The sequence below is a fragment of the Mus caroli genome, unplaced genomic scaffold (genome assembly GCF_978045245.1).
Source record: "Mus caroli unplaced genomic scaffold, Mus_caroli_1 scaffold_20, whole genome shotgun sequence".
Taxonomy (NCBI): domain Eukaryota; kingdom Metazoa; phylum Chordata; class Mammalia; order Rodentia; family Muridae; genus Mus; species Mus caroli.
In genome coordinates, this window is record NW_028227275.1 from 45,613,477 (window position 1) to 45,630,023 (window position 16,547).

At 38.4% G+C, this 16,547-nt stretch overlaps 1 long non-coding RNA gene across 4 annotated transcripts in view; it reads left to right on the forward strand.

Annotated features, from left to right (window-relative positions):
• Nucleotides 1-14,536, forward strand: part of LOC115029994 (uncharacterized) — a 30,169-nt gene extending 15,633 nt beyond the window's left edge. For 2 of the 4 annotated variants that reach the window (XR_015046185.1, XR_015046187.1), the window contains 9 exons: nucleotides 467-547; nucleotides 1,311-1,348; nucleotides 1,824-1,975; nucleotides 2,276-2,451; nucleotides 2,542-2,664; nucleotides 5,568-5,636; nucleotides 7,194-7,389; nucleotides 11,680-11,736; nucleotides 14,445-14,536. This is a non-coding gene — a long non-coding RNA (uncharacterized LOC115029994). The remainder of the gene's footprint in view (nucleotides 1-466; nucleotides 548-1,310; nucleotides 1,349-1,823; nucleotides 1,976-2,275; nucleotides 2,452-2,541; nucleotides 2,665-5,567; nucleotides 5,637-7,193; nucleotides 7,390-11,679; nucleotides 11,737-14,444) is intronic. The other 2 variants (XR_015046186.1, XR_003835585.1) reach the window with 2 other exon arrangements.
• Nucleotides 14,537-16,547: the final 2,011 nt, after the last annotated feature.

A 16,547-nucleotide genomic window follows, 5' to 3' on the forward strand; every position in this document is an offset into this window, starting at 1 on the left:
GGTGTTGTCTACATGGTGCTGGCGTTAGAAGCATGAAGGATGCATGCAGAAAGGGTCGTATATTCTTCCTCCACAGTTTCAGAGAGCAGCTGAAGCTAGGCAATGGGCAGCAAGGGAGTCCCAGCACCAAAGCTCTGAAAGACCAGTTTGTGAGACTATAAATGTGAATCCTTGATTGCGTTGGAGATGCTAAGATGTTGGCGAAGCCAGAGCTATGGGACTATCACAGACAATAGAACATAAGGAATGCTACCAGCCTAAGGGTGAAGGGGTTGGGTGGGGTGGGGGTGCTGTATAAACCCTAGACAGTGTGAATTGCAGGCTTTGATGTTTGTCCTGTGGGGCTTTAGCCTTGCCTGGGTCACTTGCTTGTCACACTATTGCCTTGTTCTCCCTTTTGGAATTATAATGTGCAGCCTGTGCCATTGTATGCTTCAAGTATGCAATTTGCTTTTTGTGCTTGCAGGGGTGACAATAAAGAGATTGCCTTGAATCTCAGAAGAGGCTTTAAAATTTTAAGCAGTTTTGAGATTGTGAAAGACTACAGGTACTTTTTAAGTTGAACTAAATGCATTTTTGCTTTATGATATGGGAAGAAGACTTTGGGAGCCTGGGAGGGAAATCTGCTGATGTGAATGAGAAATGTTCCCCATCTTCTTGAGTAGTGAAGCACTTGGTTGATGGTGCTGTTTGAGAAGGTTTGGGTAGTGCAGACTTCCTGCGGGGAATGAGGGCAGGCTTTGAGATCAAAACAGCCTAGCTTAATTCCGGATTGCTCTTTGCTTAGGGCTTCAGATGTAAATTCTCCAGTTGTTAGCAAGGCTCTCCCTAAAGATGTAGCCTGACTGTGGTATCCGTTCCCCACCTGGGCTGCCTTGTCTAACCTCAGTGGAAAAGGATGCTCCTATTTTGGCAGAAACTTGATGAGCCAGGGAGTAGGCATATGCAGGGGGTGGTCCCACTCTCTCAGAGGAGAAAGGGATGGAGGACAGAAGAGAGTCTCTGTGGGGAGGGACAGGGAGCGGGCAGTGTTTGGGATGTTAATAAATATAAATTAACTTAAAAAAAAAGATGTTAACTCTCATCGTCCAGTTAATATTACCATGTCTGACATTGGCCACTATGCTTTTCTGCCAAAACATAATATTTCTTATAAAAGTTACCTTGGGTATGCTGTTTTATGACAGCGACTAAAAAGTACGTAATACAGTGCGTGTAAGGGAGTTCTCCCCTCCGCATGTAGTTTTTCTATGTCTTCTCCTCTATTGTGTTGTAATGTAGTTGAGCATGTGTTTATTATTGGTAAACAGATAGCCATCAACAGTGGACTCTCAGCCTCCAAAGAAGTGTGAGTTAAATAAACCTTTTCTTTATGAAGTTCTTTGCTAATATGTCATAGCAGTAGAAAAATGGATACACAGAAAAATTTTGAACAAATTATATATATATATACACACATATATATATGTGTGTGTGTACATATATATACTTTTTGTTTCAAGTTTTTCACTGAATCATATATATATATATACATATATATGTATATATATATGTATACAGACACACACATATATATTTATATATGTATATATACTGTGAATTTGGAACAAAAAATTTGTTTTCCTGAATATTGCTATTTTAGACATATATAAATTGATAAAATATCAGAATGCATAAAGTTGAAAACATGATCATGTGTGAATAAACTCAAGTGTACTATCTGATGTCAAACAGAAATGAAAGAAGAAAGAGAAGTGATACTAGGTGTTCTGATGGACTTTCGGTGAAGAATAACATCTGCTGCTTTGATGCTCTTACTTTAGGTTAAGAACTACTTATTGGGAGCTGGAGAGATGGCTCACCAGCACTGGCTACTCTTCCAGAGGTTGTGAGTTCAATTCCCAGCAACCACATGGTGGTTCATAATCATCTATAATGGGATCCAATGCCATCTTCTGGTGTGTCTGAAGACAGTGTCAGTGTACTCATATACATTAAATAAATAAATAAATAAATAAATAAATAAATAAATAAATAAAATCTTTTTGAAAAAAGGAACTATCCATTGAATAAACTTAAATGTATTATGTTTAAAGCAGTAATGGTAAAACCCAACGTCTGGGATTATATAAGTCATCTAATATGGAGGCTAATATCATGCATATGTTAATGGTTTTTTTTTCAAGATTCTAGATGCTATTGGTTCTTAGCCCTCAGCAATGGGTTCAGTCTTAGCTATGGTTACTAAGAACTCTTTCCTCTTTCTGCCTTCCAGGGACTGCCAATTACTCATTTGAACAAGTGCAATTCTCTTTGATTATCCCAGAGCAGCCAGATGGAATAGCCTGTTTCCCCATATTTCTGATTTCTTTCTGTTTCATTTGGATGATACCCTACAGCAGAGGAAGTAGAATGTGAGCTGTCAACCAGAAGTGTGCAAGATGACTCATGGTATTATGCATTGACCAATGGGCAATAGGAGATCAGAAAAAAAAAATGGAAAATAAATCTTATGCCTGCATTTCTCCCTCTCTTGAACAGGCTGTTCCTCAATCAAGTTCCTCTGTTTGTCATATTTGGAGAAATACTGCCAGCCTGAGTTGAATTCATTTGCACAGCAGATCATGTGTCTTATAACCTTTGGTGACATATGACCAACCCAACGTAAGAATGTGTCACCATGCACCTCTTCTCAGATGTCTATTCAACTTTTTTTTTGCTTTGTTCCAACCATAGAATTACATCTCTCATGAAAGCATAATTGTTGCATCATGTTCATTTGTTTGGAGAACCTGTATAAAGATATTGGTTTGCACATAAAACTTGCTGTTTAAATATTTATTTTCTTCTATGCTAATATTTCCAGTCTAACATTGTCCAATTCCAGGATAAAGTTGAACTATGTGCTATGTGTCTTGCTTCCTTTATTGCTTGTCTTTTCTTCTATATGAACACATTTTACATCATAAGAACTGATCTTCTGTTTGACTTTTATTTGATCTTGAAAAAGAATCGACTGTTTTGTTTTGTGTGAGAGGTTTGGTTTCTAGAAATGTTGACTTGGTCTAAATTCAGGCTCAAGTGAAAATATCTCATAAAAGTTTTAGCTAAAACAAAAACAAAAACAAAAACAAAAACAAAAACAAAAAAAAACCAACCAAACAAACAAACAAACCAAACCTCTGTAAACAGGAAATTTATAACATACCTTTTTTTGGTTAGGATTTTGGGAAAAGTATGCAGGTTAATACCCAAATCAACCATGCTTCTTGTCATTTAACTAATAGTGATATACTTTATATATATATACATATACATATATATGAATAGGTGAATGTGGAGTCTTACAAAGTTTAAATTTGGTGCAGTAAAGTGTCAATCTTGGGAAAAAGAAAATGCCTGTAGATCAAAATTCCATCTACCAATGCCAGAGATTGATAGACACTGTTATTGGGTAGATTCCATGTCTATTTCTGAAAGGACGAATACAGATTTTATTTGGTCAGATTCTTGTCTCATCTTAGAAGCCACAGGCACTTTTATTCCTCAACAGTAGGCAACTAGCGTGGGTTTTCATTACTTTTAGATCTGTGAAAACAAGTAGAGTTAACACAGGCTCCAAGGATGTGGAAACTTAAGTCTTACCTGCACAACTCTTTCAGCATTTTCCTGCAACATGCACATCTTTGTTCTTTGATCTCCAATAATCACTGGAATTACTTTAAATGGGAACCATTCCTCATCTTGTGTGAAGGGATTTAAATTTCATTTGAATATCTACATACTTTAGACCCTCTATATAATATTTTATTGACAAATAACTTGTGTGTTAACAACTGAACTTTTCTAGGGTAGAGGCCAAGTTTCAATGATTCTTTGTATTAGTTTCTTGAATATTATTTAGCTTCTGACATAATTAAAAATGTTTTTTCCACTGAATTTTTCCTGCCCATCTTACTTATTTTCTTGTACCCAGCATTGTGCTGAGTGTTCTGTAATTCAAATCAATTCTCTCTCCTTGGACCAGCAAATATCAATATGAATATTTCCTAAATGATACAAGAAAGCAATATTCACTCAAAGAATAATTCAGCTTTTGATCACCTATTGGTTTGAACAGATCTATGTGAATTTTAATATTTCTGTCCCAAACACTTCTTAACATTTTTTGATTATCAAGTCTCTTACTATTGAGCCATTCCTTGCTGCCTGCCATTCATGAGTGTTTCTCCAATTTCAGACCCTCCCAGTTTGCCTGGATGTTCTGAGTTACTTAGTCTTGTCTCCATCTATTACCACTTGTGTGATTTGGGGAGGATGCAGGCATCAGGGTTCTGCCACATTTCCCAGGTTCTTTTCTGTGCAAGAAAACTCATTGTGAGCATGAGTTTCTGCCTTAAAACATTTGTTAGTGATGAGATAAAAGTCTACAGTTTATAATTAAATACAAGATGCTACCTACGATTTCTGCAATAATATAAATTTCTAAATCTGCAGCATCCTAGAGAGTAGCCATCGGCCACTGTTGCTAAAAGGACATTTTCAGTTGGTTAATGCAATTGAGGACCTGGAGTTTTAATTTAATTTAGGATAATTTAAATGCTCATTGGCCTGAGTAGTCAGTGGATGTTACATTTACTGATATAGATATTATCATTGACAGAAGTTCTTCACATATGTTTTATAAATAGATCAAATGTCCTTTGATAAATGCTTTGAAAAAGTAGTGTAGTATCATGTACTGTGTTGCAACCCCCTCCCCGATCCCATTTAAAGATTCCTGATGTGCACAGCTGCATTTAAGGCACTAAAAGGTGCTATAATCTAACAAGCACATTGTACCTGCTTATACTGACTTTACTCAGAATTTTCTGTTCATATTTGCTGATGGACTCAGTGCCCACACCCCCTTCCTCTGTATCTGTGGAGAACTTGTGGCCATATTTTTAACTTTGAAAGTCTGCTTCAATAATTCTTCATATTAAAAGATTATGTTATAGCTTCAGTAAGACTCATTGCCTCCTGTATTTCAGGGGCAGCATCAAGATGACTTAAGTAGGGATAAAGGGAGCCTTCTCTAAGCTTTATAAAATGTGATTTGCTTCAAATCACATTTTCTCATGAGCAGGACGCCAGTACATCTGGGAAGAAGTTAGCCATTCTAGAGGTAGGGCATGGTTTTGGGGTATAGGTATGGCTGGGTTGTTGAACTCATGACCTTCCCTCACTATGGCCTGGAAAACTGGTAGTGCTCCCTTTTGAGAGCTGGTTGCTAGCAGTCAATTATGCAACCTCTGGAGTCACCGTTGCTATCAGCTTATACCCCTGTCAATAACATGTGAAGGAATATGATAACATTCAGTTGTCTTTTCCCCTTCCTCTTAATAGACAAGGTGGTGATGCTCTGGATGAAATTGGTCTGAAGGCTGAGAGCAGATCTGTTATTGGAGCATTTGCTTTAAATTATGAAATTCAGAGAGACTTGTGGCTGAGGCGGCCAGTTCTGCTGCAAAAGGCGCTCGCTTGTCTGTGTCTTACGTTCTGTTAAATATTTCTTATTTCCTCAGAATATACCACAAGGACCATTTGACTGTCCCCTCTGGCTTCTGCATCTTGCTTCCAGCATGAACAGACAGGTAATAACCGTTCAGCTGAGCCATTACCTCTTCTAAAGACTATTATCAAAATGGTCATTATACATAATGGAGATGATTACAGACAGCCTGAGAGATTTTCTAGATACATCTCTACAGTAATAGGTGGCCTTTTTTAGCCTTATATATCTGTAGGGATAATACTAGGGCACAGAATACATGACAAATGGTGATTTTTAGCAAAACTCTGTCAGCTTTTAATGCACTAATTGGATTGTGGATTTAAATGTCATTTATGCAAAAACTCTTGAATTTTAACTCATGAGAAATACACTGCTTAGCGGTAGCATTCCAAGAACTAGAACAAAAATATATAAAATGCATTGTCCATGTTTAACGATGAAGTCACATATGCAAGAATACTGGCATTAATGAATCCTTGGAGAGCAAACTCTTTTATAATGAAGTAACTGGTCTGTAGTGAGTCGATCAATAAGTATTTATAGACTTGGGCTACACGCCAGACACTGTATACGGTGGTTAGAAAGAGCAAAGGAAGGGTTAGAAGCTTAGATTCTAATGGCTTGGCATTTTAAAAGTCAAATTTAAAATTTTCTAGATCTGAGACAATATGCCATCTTGTAGAACTTCCACTTATCCCCAAAAACTTGAACTCAGGGTTGCTATTCTTGGTGAACATAAAAATTCTGCTTTATGACACACAACTGCTTGCTTCTCTGAAGGATTTTTTTAAAATCTTTAAAACTATAGCTCTTTAAATAAAAATGTTTATTTTAAGCATTTTATTTTTGTGTATGAGTGTGTGTCTGTGTACATATGTGTACCCCTATGGAGTCAAGGTGTTCTACACCTGGAGCTGGAGTGGCAGGTGGTAGTGAGCTGCCTGATGTGGGTGCTCGGAACTGAATCCCATCCTCTGTAAGAGCCAGGAGTATCTCTTGAGCCTGTCACTTTGTGTTAGATAGATTATCAATCCCACAATAACATTTTGGAGGATAAGATTTGGAAGGACCCAGTCAGTTTAATAGGATGTTAACATGATATTCTTTTGTATCTCAGTATTGGTGGGAGACAGAAGATAAAAGCAAGAGGTGGCTAATACTTTGTCATTCCAAAGAGAGACAGTAGATGCTAGATCACCCATGCTTGATTTTGAAGGTGTTATGAAGGCATCTAGTTATGCAAACTACCACTTAACTGGTTGGTATGTAAACTACCAACCGAGGAGTTGTAGTGGGACTCCATTGCAGAGGTGTACTCCTGCTCAGAGCTGCAGAGGTCTACTTCATCATGTCAATGTACAGAATGGGAGGGTTTTATTTAGGGACTGCAGCCTAAGTGTGTTCATGTTCTACAGCTGGGCTAGCCTTGCCAGGTGATCCTAGACTTAGTTGCCTGACGTCTCCCAGGATAGCAAGCTACCTGGCCAGTCTAGACAGAGCATCATCAATAAAGCCTTATGTTATCAAACATGAGGCAGCCTCAATGCCAGAGGAAGGAGTGATGTCATGAATAGAAGAGTCCCCAAAGGTATTAGTCTCTCAGCAAGAAGATAATCTAATGAATGTTCTGCTCTAGAAGTTTCTCAGGACCCAGCAATATCAGGAGAAGGCTAGTGTCCTTCCACATCTGTCACTGTCTTCCTTCTATATCTGAGAAACCTGTGATGACGTCCACCCATTTGAAATAGTGTCCTCTCAAGACTTAGCCAAGCCACATGCTTGCTCACGGATGACCAAAAAGATGGGAAGTAGATTTGCCGAAAGGCTCCAAGGTATGTATTCAAGCACTTTGGCCAGAGTAATGTTCTCATTAGCATAGGAAGGCCAAAAGGTTTAGTATTTGCTCTTTTGCTCTTTGGATAAGCCCTGTACTAGCTCAAAGATACTTGTGCTAGTCCGATTCAGCCTCTGTTTTGAGGTTGTGCTCAGAAAAATGAAAACTTGTTTTTTGTCATGCCAACTATAAATGTGTCTAGTCTTCAGAGTGAACACTCCACACACAAGGCAAGAAATTGTCTTCATTTTCCAAGCAGATTTCAAGAATTTCTTAAACACACTAACATTTGCCCCCTCCATGTTTTACCCTTCCAAAGAAAACCAGAGGGAAACCTTGGTAACTGGTCATTCTAAGCATCGCCCCTTTAATAAAACGAATGAGTGTCCAATTGGGCAATCAAAATATCCAAAAGAACAACAGGTTATTGAGCATTGGCATATAGCCTCTCCATTCCAGATATTGCAAACCCTGCTAACATCTATGTGGTCCTTGGAGCAGCCCCTCAGGATTATCTTTGGTAAAATAGATTAAGAGCTGGAGAATCTTTCTGTTCAAAATCAACACCTCACCTTCTTACAGGAAGCCAGAATCTTCACAGGACAGAGAACTTAGCCAGCATGGTTCACATTAAGAACCACTTGGTTTCTTCCTCTAGGGGTACCTCCAATCAGGAGAGGCTCAGTGTTAGGGAATACTCAGTTTGAACCTTCACATGATTTAGTCAAGGAATCAATGGTCTGAGGCAAAAGACTGAGAACAGTCTGTGCCTAGTGAGTCAGTTTCCTCAGCTGAGGTGTCTATGCAAACTGTGGAACATGAGGTGGCATAGAACACTAGAAAGAAACAGTCTAATTAAAGTATTATGTATAAACTGAACTCATAGGAAATGACTAGGATTTCAAAAATTATATAAGGAAATTATAAAATTATAAGGAAACAAGTAGAATTTAATTTAAAAATGTTAAAGTATTTTAATAGAAATCAAGAATGTAATTTATGTTTTTTAAAGGACTGAATAAAGACCACTGTGAAATGTCATCTACTATTTTTTTTTTTGGTGGTTTTAGATATTCCACCCTTGTAATTGATTATTGTGAGTTGTACCAGGAAAATTATAAAGAGAAATATTCTGTTGATTTTTACTAATTTTGGTTATTAAAGTAAGCAGATATTAAAAAATTAAAGTGAACAGAAAGGAGAATTTTTTTGTGGAAAGCATGATAGTTTTCATTGCTGGTGAGATTTCCTTCTACTTCACACCGAACAAGAGAGATTGTGAATAGCACAGAGACCTTGTGAACCCAGGGGTTGAAAAAAACACAAGGAACTGACAATGTTATCTGTGAATAAGAAATGTAAATGCAGCCAGGCGTGGTGGCACACGCCTTTAATCCCAGCACTTGGGAGGCAGAGGCAGGTGGATTTCTGAGTTCGAGGCCAGCCTGGTCTACAAAGTGAGTTCCAGGACAGCCAGGGCTATACAGAGAAACCCTGTCTTGGAAAACCAAAAAAAAAAAAAAAAAAAGTAAGTGCTTAGGACTTAGGTTATTAAGCTGTATGTGTAGCTGAGCAAAGATATGTCCCTTCCAGGCTTTACATGGTACCTTAGACTTTCAGATACCAGTGACACAGGAGTGTACTGTATGGACCACATGAGGGATGATCCCAGATAGTTGTCAGTTGTATACCAGAAAGGAGTCTGTGTGGAGTGTATCCTTGAAAATCAGATGCTGTGGATGGCAAAGTGGTACCGTGATGGAGAGGAAGCTTCACACGTTCACATTTGGATGCCTCAGATACCCCTGCAATATGAACCTCTTTAGTAACTCACTTTCTTTTCCCGTAGAAAGACTCCCCTTTCTATCTGTCTCTGTACTTGGTGGTTTTGGGTGTCAACTTGACACAAGCTGGAGTTATCACAGAGAAAGGAGCCTCCCTTGAGGAAATGCCTCCATGAGATCCAGCTAAAAGCATTTTCTCAATTAGTAATCAAGGGTGGGAGGGCCCAGCCCGTTGTGGTTGGTGCTCTCCCTGGCTGGTAGTCCTGTGTTCCATAAGGAAGTAAGCTGAGCAAGCCAGGAGAAACAGTCCAGCAAGCAGCACCCTCCATGGCCTCTGCATCAGCTCCTGTCTCCAAGTTCTTGCCTTGTTTGAGTTCCTGTCCTGACTTTTTTTGGTGATGGACAGTAATGTGGAAGTGTAAGATGAAAAAAAAAAACCTTTCCTCCCCAACTTGCTTCTTGGTCATGATGTTTATGCAGGAATAGAAACCCTGACTAAGTGTCTTACTGTTCACTCCCCCCACCGCCCCCACCTTTGGTAACAAGAGCAGATTTTCCTTCTTTAACATTAGTTAACAACCTTTCATTGTTTTGATCAGTATAGTTGGTTCCTACCATGATTCAAAGAATGGACACATATCTTAGAAATGACCCACTTATGGTTTATAAAGAGATTGGGGTTCAAGGATTGAAGGTGATCTGAGGACTCTTGTTAATACTGTTGGGAAGAGGTACTTGCTTTTGGCTGGAGCTTCTAAGCATGAATGTTAATAGTTCACATACTTTGCTTACTTTTAACTTAGGAGTTGAAGCCAAAGGATGGGCCAGAAAGCCTTGAGTGTCTGTATCCAGAAATAGATGAGATCACATGCATTTTACTTGCAATGAAGAATAAATTACTTTCCCATTTCCTTTGTTATTTTTGTTAGGTTCTGTCACTACAGATTAAAAACCTGCATGACAATAACTTCAAGTCTCTCAAGAAAGAAATCAAAGAAGATCTCAGAAAATAGAGAGATCTCCTGTGCTTATGGATTGGCAGAATTAACATAGTAAAAATGGCCATCCTACAAAAGGCAATCTATATATTCAATGCAATCCCTATCAAAATCCCAACACAATTCTTCAAAGACATGGAAAGAGCAATTCTCAAATTCATCTGGAAAGGCAAAAATCTCAGAATAGCAAAAACAATTCTTAATAATAAAAGAACAGTTGGGGGGAATCACCATCCCTGACCTCAAGCTGTACTACAGAGCAATAGTGATAAAAACTGCATGGTATTGGTACAGAGACAGACACACTGATCAATGAAATAGAATTAATCAAACAATAAATTCTACTTCCAATACTAACAACTGTAAATGGGACCAACCTAAGCACACCTGGAGCACCTGTAAGCAAGGGGTACCTGCTTAGTATCACAAAGATTCTCCGAGAAATTCCCCCGTATGCAGATTCCTATAACCACATATACCAGGTTAAATCCAGGAACTATGGTCAAACATATTTCCAGGCCCCAGACACTACCTGGCTTGCTTTCACTAATGGCTTAACCAAATGTGCATACTCTGAATTGTTTGCACTGGAGGAGATTCCACTCCTTTACGTCCTCATGTGTGTCACTCCTCAGATGGTCACCTATAAAGGAGAAGAGGCCAGGGCCTACTTAATCTAGATTCTGAGCCTCCTTGTTCTCAGTGAGATGTTCCATTCTCATCCTCACCCCGATGTGGCTAGGCATGGTAGGTAGGCTCTGCTGCAATTAAAACTTTGGCCCCAATAGTGAGACATACAATCTTTAAGGAACACAATTCTTAAGTAGACATAGATCTGGGCTATAAGGAGAATTCTTTTTCCTGTTTGGAAGATCAGGGTGACTCCTTAGTTAAGGTTGCTCATCAGAATCACAGAGGATTAGCCCTCCTTTTCATGAAACAAAGATGTCTCTCTATTGAACTTGGAGAAACTTGTTGCTTCTATGACATCCAATGTGGGCTAATTAGAGAAAGTTTAGCCGTGGTCAGGAATAACTTTAGAAAAGAAGAAAAGACACACCAAGAATATGACAACTGGTATCAATACTTACTCTCCTGGTCTTGCTGGTAAACTCCTGTACTTATGGCCATTGCTGGACTTTTTGCTTCTAGCTTTCACGATAGAACTCTGCATAACTGACTACCTAACTATGTAAAGCAAAGAACAAATTATTAAATTACTCTTAATTTACTTTTAAATTTACTTTAAACTGTTAAATTATTAGTACTAAGGAGACGATATATTCCTCTGCCCTAAGATGAGTACAATATTTAACTCATGACCATAGAACCATTGGGGAATAAGACTTTCAGACCTTAGCACAATTCACAACGTGTTAGAGTGACCATTTTGACCTTAAAATCTAGCACATAGGCACCAAAACCTGCCAAAATGGGAACAAACATCCAGTCCATAGTTCCAAGAAAGTCCCTAAAAGTACTCACCTTGCCTTTTGGCTTCTGCAGGTCTCCTTGCTAATTGAAATGTCATAATCAGGATGTGGAGTTGAGAAAATTAAGAAGGTAATTCAATAAACTGCAATAGTTGCTTGAATTCCATCTGTAAGTGTTTTACAATTATCTACCAGAATAAAGATTTTTTGTCATTTGTTCATTGACCTGGACTTTTACACCTTTTGGGTTTTGATTTCTTTCCAATCTTGAGAATTTTAAAATGGCATTAAACGTCTGAAGAATTCAGGCAGTTACCAATAAGAAAGATGGTTTTCTTCAACTTGTGTAGTTGTCTGCACGTTAGTTTGTCTGATCTTCTCACTTGTTCTTTATTCAGAGAAAAGTTAATAAATTGGAAAGTGGATTTAGAGTCAAATACTCACGATCATTTTTCACGTAAAATGCTTTATAGGAAATGCAATCTTAGTCTTTTGTGTAGGTACTCAGTGCCTTCTATACCTAGTAATATGTATGGTAGCATTCCCAAGTGTAGTTTTTGGCCCTCTATAAAAATTAATTCTCTTAATTTCATCTTCTTTCCCTCTGTCTCCTTCCTGCTAAACTTCCACTTTAGATCAAGCATGCTGAAAAGTTTGTTTTGCTCTTTTTTTCTTAAAAGGTCTTTACCTTAATAATGGAGGATATTGTCGCTAGGATTTAGAATTGCAGGTTGGCAGTTCTCTTCCATAGCTTCCAAGTTGGTGGTCCACTGTTTTGTGGCTGTAGTGTTTTTGTTGAGAAATCAGTTGTCCTTGGATGCAGATTGTCTCCTACTCTCCGACTGCTCCTAGGATGCACGTGTTATTTGTTACTCTGCACAGCTTTCCTGCCATGGATGTGCAGGCTGACCTTATAAGAAGTCCTAGCATGTTCCACATGTGATTCATGAACCCCACCCACACTGCTTAGACTCATCCAGTTCTAATAGCTACCAGTTTTGTATGCTTGACATTTTACAAAAGAAAAAAAATAAAGAAAAATCATACCTCCAATAGAGAGTAGCAATAATTTTTAAAATGGTCCCGGGATGAGGAACAGTCAGAGGGTGGACTGGGAGGGGGATAATGACTTGACCGTAAAAAAATGAAGTAATAATAATAATAATAATAATATTAGAAAAGGAAAAGAAAATGGGTACTGAAGAAGGTAAGATACACACACACACATATATATATGTATATCTACATATATATGTATATATATATATATATATGCTAGATTACAGGTTGCATACACACATATACACACACACTCATATATATATATACATATGCACACACAGACACACAGACACACACACACACACATATGTATAAAGGTTTCTTAGACTATAGGTTGCAGCTAGTCCCCAGGAACTGAAATTCAAGATGAAGTTTCATCTTTCTGTCACTCCCTGCAACTCTTGCTTCCTCTTCCCCTTCCCCTTCCTATTCTTCTGTCACAGACCTCCAATGCACATAATAAAAGATGCCTTCTTAGTGGCTTCTCTGTTCATATTTCTGCCATGTACAAAACCAAACAAGTCACTTGTTATCTTAACCGAGTGTCCTGGCAAGAGATTCATTGTTTGATTGGAAGAAAGGTCCAGTCCATGTAGCATCAAACTGTTCCAGTCAGTCAAGGTCACATTTAAGGACGTGTCCTCTGGGGATCCAGTGTTTTAATCGTGTGTGTTGGGAGGCTGCAGGATACTTTGAACAGACAACCCAAGAACCATTGGTAGATTCTTTCACTGTCTTTGGAGGATAGGCTTGTGCCTTGCTCTGTTCTGGAGGAGATGTGCTTTCAAGAATGTGAAAAGTCAGATAGGCATTTTTCTGGAAGTCATCTTAAATCTCACTTAAATGTAGTAATTTGAATACTTTTTTACTCTACTGTAGGGTCTTGAAATCATAAAGGTGTTCTTTTGGAGGATCAGCTGTACACTGGCCTTTCCTATGTAAAAGCTGCCGCTGCAGGCACTTTCTTTGCCTTTTGACATTGTTTTGAAAGCTGCCCTTCTGTTCTGAGCTCAGCACTGTGAAGATCCTTCAGTGCATTAAAGGATTTGTTTCCCATCAGTTTCCTTTTATCTGCGATTGCAGACAGCAGCTCTCTGTGCATTTGATTTGCTGTTAGTTATCAAAGTCACTGTCAAAGAAGTGCGTCATAGGAATTAATTGTCTTCATTAGGAGAGAATGATTCTACATAAATGTGCTATCTCAGAGCAAATTATTTAGCATAATTTAAACAAACACAAATTAGGCACTTAATTCCAACAATCAATGAGGTATACTTGAAGGTGAAATTTTTAATCTGTTCAGAATATGGACCACATGCCTTCTAATTTCTGTTTTTCCCTCTATTCTTTTATTATTCTCTTTATATAACACACACACAAAACAGACACACACATGAAAGAATGACTCTAAAAGGAATGTACAACTTTGTTCCCACATAATCTAATAAACTAGCAATAAAAACATTAACTATAGCATCAAGTGTTTCTTACAAAAAAAATTTCTACCCCTTATTCTTAACACTGAGAAAGTTCTCCTAAATATACGGTTAGCTTTGCTAAAAAAAAGTACATACAATTTTGAGGTCATGGTTATGCTAAAATTAATACAAATTAATCACATTCTGAGAGCAACATGATGCTAACAAGTGGTTTTGATAGCTGAAAAAGTGGGTCATTTTAATTCAGTTTTCTTCATGCATAGCTGATATAGCTAACAAAAATCTGTGATAAGTTTTGTTACCACACACACCTGTTAATAGAAGCCTGTTCCCTCAGGTATTGGCTTACAATTTCTGTTATAAGAACAGCAGCAGCAGCAGCAGCAGCAGCAGCAGCAGCAGCAGCAGCAGCAGCAGCATGTGCTAAGAGATTTGGTAAGAAACATTCCCAAGGCTCTCTTTTGTTGGGGTCCCAGGATGAGACGTTGCTGTGGGTCAAACGGTTTTACTTTCTCCATACCTGCTGACTGCCATTTATCAAGGGAACATTCACCAAGCGCCACTGAATGATGTATTTCTCATCTGAGAAGGTTGGAAAACAAAATGTCTTGACCCAGTGTCTTCTGAGCTGGCACAGTTACATTAGCTACTGATGCTGTGACAGCCCTCCTCTGCCTGGCTTCTGCTTCAACTGAAACATTTTCAAAATTTAGTTCTTGTTAAATACTTTGTAACACTTGTGAAGGACAAATTAAAATCAAAACCTAAAAACCAATTCTAGGCTAGTGCAATATAGTAGAATCACTCAGTGGTTCTGGTAAAGTACTGCTGATTTGGGCATTAAAACAGCAGATATGTGGTCTCTCGTGGTTCTGCAGACTTGAAGTCCAATGCCAAAGTCAACAGGGTTTTGATTCCTCCTGGATGATCTTAGAATCTGAATCTGTTCTGTGTCTTTTTTCTAGCTTCTGGTGGTTGCTAACCTTCCCAAGGAGTCTTCATCTTTGTAGATGCATCCTTTTAATCGCTGGTCTGGCACCACATCACCTTTATGCAGTAGTCCTGCATTCTACCTTTGTGTAAGGATAGCACTTATTAGATTTCATATTCTCTGCTATGATTTTATTTAATTTACATTATTTTCTCTCTTTTTGGTGTGTGTGTATGTGCATGTGCCTGTGCCTATGTCTGTGTCCTGGTGCTCACGTTCCTGTATTTGGGGACCAAAGGAGGAAACTGTGTTCTTCACTGTCACTCTGAACTTTATTCCCTTGAGTCAGGATCTCTCACTGAGCCTGGAGCCTGGATGATTCCCCTGTTTTTGTTATCTACAGTGCTGGGATCACAAGCACAAAGCCACAAGCTGTGCTTTTGTAAGGGTGCTGGGAATTCAACCTCAGGTCCCAAAGCTTGAACAATGAGTGCTCTCACTCACTTGATTACATTCTCAACAACTTCATTTCCATAAATCGAACTCTGGTTGTCACAGACAGCAAAGCTGGAAGGACAGAGCCATTTAAGCCTTCAGGTATGGCACCAGGTACAGAGCTATAGGATTAAGAGTTTGCCCTTGTAGGTACAATCTTGGTTGGATCTAGAATTTCTTTACTATGCCTCAATCCCTCTGTTTTGGAGAGGTAATAAATATGTGACATTTTGGGTTGGAAGTATGGAATTTGGCATTGTTTTTGAGGAGTTTTTGACTTTGGTCTTTGAAATGGTGTTGAATCTATGAAAGACTGTGGGGATTTGTGGAGTTGGATTGAATGCATTTGTAGTTTAATAGTCAGAACCCTGTGGGGGCCAGGGAATGGAATGTGGCAGATTGAATGAGATAACCCTCATTAATCTCAGGCATTTGAATACTTGGTCCCCATTTGGTCGCCATTTGGGAAAAACTAGTGGGTATGGCCTTGTTAGAGGAGGCGAGCCACTGATTGAGGATTGAGGCTTCAGAAGTCTCCCACGATCCACAGCTGCACTTTCTCTGCTTCTTGTATATAGATTCAAGATGCGAGCTCTCAGCCATTCCTGACTCAATGTCTTTGTTTGGTTATCACTCTGCCACCATGGACTTTCACCATCTGGAATAGGAAGCCCAATTTAATACTTTCTTTCATAGGTTTCCCTGGTCATGTTTTATACCAACAGTAGAGAACTAACTAATGTGCCATTAGATGGTATTTTAACATATTTTTGATGGAGGGTATAACTTGACAAATTATAGTTTGATTTTGTTTCACAATTCTTTTGACTCTCATTCCTTCTATCTTACCCCTACTTCATCTCACAAATACAAATTTTGTGGGTTTTTTTTTATATTTTATTTCTTATAGATTTGACTTTTTTAGAATCCTCATTAAAAATTACCTTAGTTGGTGAGACAAGTAAAAAAATTCAGTAACTATTTTCAACACTCTTCTAAGATGTCTATATAAAC